Source organism: Genypterus blacodes, unplaced genomic scaffold, assembly GCF_046128005.1.
Source record: "Genypterus blacodes isolate CSIRO-AG114 ecotype Tasmania unplaced genomic scaffold, CSIRO-AGI_Gbla_v1 ptg000021l_1, whole genome shotgun sequence".
Classification (NCBI taxonomy): domain Eukaryota; kingdom Metazoa; phylum Chordata; class Actinopteri; order Ophidiiformes; family Ophidiidae; genus Genypterus; species Genypterus blacodes.
Window position 1 is genome coordinate 7,668,177 of NW_027466834.1, and position 4,138 is coordinate 7,672,314.

Here is a 4,138-nt window from a genome sequence, read left to right on the forward strand (position 1 = left end):
CATTAAGTCATCGGACAAAAATAATTTCCCCCTGCATTCTCTGAGTTTATCTTCATCCATTCATGTAGTCCACATTAACTAGATATTCTGCAATGTTGGGTCAATTCTTATAAATTTTAAATGCAGAATGTCTCCACAAAGCCAAAGAACAAGTTTATGTTTGTTACACATGCATTCACTACTTAAACTTCACAATTTAACACGCACAACTCGCATGGTTTGTTGATGATGGAGTAAGTAACCTGTTGATTGCCTTGGCAGAGTTATGGGCTCTCTGAATGCCTTCTAGTTTGGTCAAACAAAATATATCTTGTGTAATGAACCTCCAATGCCAATGTTCAGTCCCAGTGCAACAAATAGACATACGCAGTTTATAGTTTAGTTGTGAACTAAATACTGCATTTGATGGGTCTTTCCATAGCTGTACTGCCAAGTGAATTGGCGACTGCCTAAAGTAATAAGAAATAAATTTACATCTATGAAATGAAACCTTGGGCTCTAAAATGTGTAAAATGTCTAAATGTCACATTAAGGTGCCCTGGGCACCCTAATGTGTAATTCTGGGTAATTTGGTAATGCACAGCAGTCTTGCTCAGTCTTGTATTATCACAGAAATAATACAAGACTGAGGGATAATGCCACATTATACTTCTCAGAATTATTTAGATGATTTCACAAGAGGGAGCTGCACCTACACACACTTTTAGCACTTTCTAACACATTTTCTGTGTGTATGTGTCATCTGAACGTTTTCATCCCAACTGTTCCTCTTTGTCCGTATGGTTATCATATGTCATTGGGGAGACATTGGCCTCAGCACTCCCAGCCAAATTCCACAGATTTTCTCTGTCTTGTTGACATGCACCACAGACAGCAGCCTCTTTATTGTCTCGGCTCCACATTTCACACCGGATTTGAAAATAATAGATATTTTTTGTCATTGCTTTGTCTTTTGCTTGACATGCATGCCATTGTGTTTTGTTTATTTTGTGTCGACTGCTGTTACCTCAAATTCAAAAAAAATCTTGACTCTGTGAAAACCATCAAATATGACACTAACGGCTGATACAACACCAACAACTTACTCTATTTAGATTTTGTTATATTCTATGAGTAACAAAAAGAACACAGAGCTTTTTTTTCTGTTTCTTTCCTCTCTCTCGCTCTCTCTTTCACAGCCTATGATGCGAATTGTACTAGCCTACATTGCTGTTTGACATCATCCTGTAAGAACTGTATGTACCCTATGACATCATTGCAATTCCAATCTACTTGTACTCTACCTCAGGGTCTATGTATAAAGTTCAACAACAATAGTAGTGATAATACAACCTTCCTTCCGTCTCTCTCTCTCCTCTTTCCCCTCTTTCTATATAAAAAATGATGTCCAAAATCCTACAACTGTATGCACAATGTCAAGTACAATGTTTGCTTCAATAAAAACAAATTGCAACACAAACACAGAGCTGGAGGGTAATTCAACAACATCATGAGGTTCCAGACAAACAGTTGTTAAATGCTTTTTATTCACACACAGTCCAGCTGCAATGTTATTAAGTAGACCTATTCAATATAATGCAATTAAATGCTACAGCGCTAAAATAAACTTTTTGTTGTGTTCAGTTTCCAGACATTCCTGTATTATTATTGGCTGCACCCATACTGCTCCTGCGAACTAGCAATTATTCACTCGCCATTGGCCGCCAATTGGACAAGCTGATGATTTATGATTTGACTCTAACCCTGATGAGCGTTTATAACTTACAAGCTCCAGACGTACCAAAGGGTCAGTCAGGACAAACAAACAATTATTACCTGCTGGCTGCTATTCATAAATGCCTCAGACTTTCACCTCTTGTCGAGCATGAAAAATACTTTGGCTAGAGAATGTTTGGGCGCAAATGATGATGTCATATCAGCCGTGAACGATGTATTCTTTTTAGATAGCCAACAAAAAGAAATCCTACAAAAATGGGATAAAGTTAATAAATGATAAATGATAAAGATCATAGGGGTAAGTGTGATAGTTTGGAAAGTGATTATGTTGAAATTTAAAACTCTCTTATTACCTTATTAATTAATTACCTCACCTTATCATTTACCATAATGCTGATTGAGGCTGCTGCCCATGCATGACGTGCAGAGAGAGCACAGACTGGTAACACACCTATACATGTACAATTACCTTTCTGGCCTCACTGGCAATGCAGTCTAGTTTCATTTCATAACATTTTTCTATGGTTTAATTGCTGCTCATTCTAACTATATCCCTATTCCCAACTTTCCTCCTAAAGACAGAGAAGCATGGCAAGATCTGCTGGAGACAAATGATGGGAAAAGTCCATTAGTGAGTTCTGCGTCCTGGTAATTGCCTCACATTAGCCTCATCTCTGCACCAAGGTGCCACAACTCATCATGCATTTCTGCTATAAACTCATATTTCAATGAGATGAACAGTAGGATGGACAGGAGGAAGAGAAAGCACAGCAGCACAAGATGAGGCAGACAGTAATTGAGGGAAGTGGAGAGAGGAGGGGATGGGAGAGTTGGAGAGTAAGCAGGGGGGATAAGGCTGTGAATTTAGGAGACAAAGAGGAAAGTGAGAGTAGGAAGCTGAGTGACTGTATGAGCAGATTTGGGTCCATAGATTGCAATTTTATCTTCACCAGCAATTATGAAACTGTTTAGAATAACAATATTCTGTGATAATGATCTGCAAGTACAGCAGTAAATCACTCATTTCATCTTGGGGATGTTTTGCATACCAATTCAAGACAATCAGCTCTGAAATACCCACGCATAAAACACTAAATAAAAAAAAACTCTTTCAATGTATATGCTGTCATCAAGGCAGAGCTATATAACAGACATCTTCAAAATTGGCATTGTAATTACCTTGGAAACTAGGTGACATGGTACTTGCTGACCCCTGAAAAGCAACCACTGACACTCTGCCAAGAAGAACAATGTGACACAGAGCATGACAGGGCCGGTGTAAGTGAGTGTGTGTTCTGAAAATATCACCTCTTTGACACAAGAGGGAGGAGACAGGCTAAGGGGAGAAGTGAGGAAGAAGTGTGGAGACAACAGGTCAGGAAACGAGGAGAGTGTTAATGGAGGGTGTTGGGAAAGGACAAAGATAGAGGGACTGAGGAAACCGACATCTGATGGAAAGCAACCCACTGCACCATCTGCCTCTTCAAAGACATCACACAAATCACATTTTATCATATACCAAAACTGGTCAGCCAGTCAATTTAGCTTAACTTTTTTGAAATGAAATGAAAACTTAAACCAGCCTAAACACATGTCCCAGGCTCCTTGTCTGCATCTGTAGCCAAGCTCTGAGTTAGTATTCAAGAGAGGCTGATACTTAATGACCATAGTCATTAATGCCTCCACAGTCCTATCAAAGGTGTAACTGACCTCGAAGACCAATCAGATGTGTTGGACAGTGGCTATATGCATCGGGTGAGAAATATCTGGGTGTCAAGTTAGTAAGACATTTACCACAACAATAGCAATGGACCAATGACAGAGCTGGCAGGACCTCTGAGTCGTTCACAGAAGAATTTTGACTGCAAGATGTCTGGAAATGGCTTCAGCTGACTTGCTGTATGATGAAAGCATGCTCCCTACAGACTGCTGAATGGGAGAATGGAGCACTTTGAGCACATATAACATGCTGACCATCAACGTGTTAATGTATAAAAGTGTTCAGCTGGGTAAGCTTGACATTATCACAGCATCTGCTAAGCGTAATCAAACATTAGAATCTGTGTAGTTGGTTCAGAACTAGCTCAGATTGCTCGAAAGTTATTTTAAAATCAGGCCTTGGACATATGGAAAGCATAGTCTGATTGAACCGGACTGAAACCGCAGTGGTGTGATAATGCCTTATGTCTGGGATTGGATAAAAAAGATTTTGAAAGTTGGAATTGTTGGTCCCCAGTACGCCTATAGCAGAAAAGTACAGGAATGATATACTGACAACAACTCAGTGGCATTACATCTGAATATTGAATAGACAGAAAACTTTCAATCTGTTGGAAACACACAGATTTAAACTGAAGCTCATCTTCCGGATAACTTTCAATTTCAAAATGTTTCTATTCATGAACAGCAATATGTGGGATTT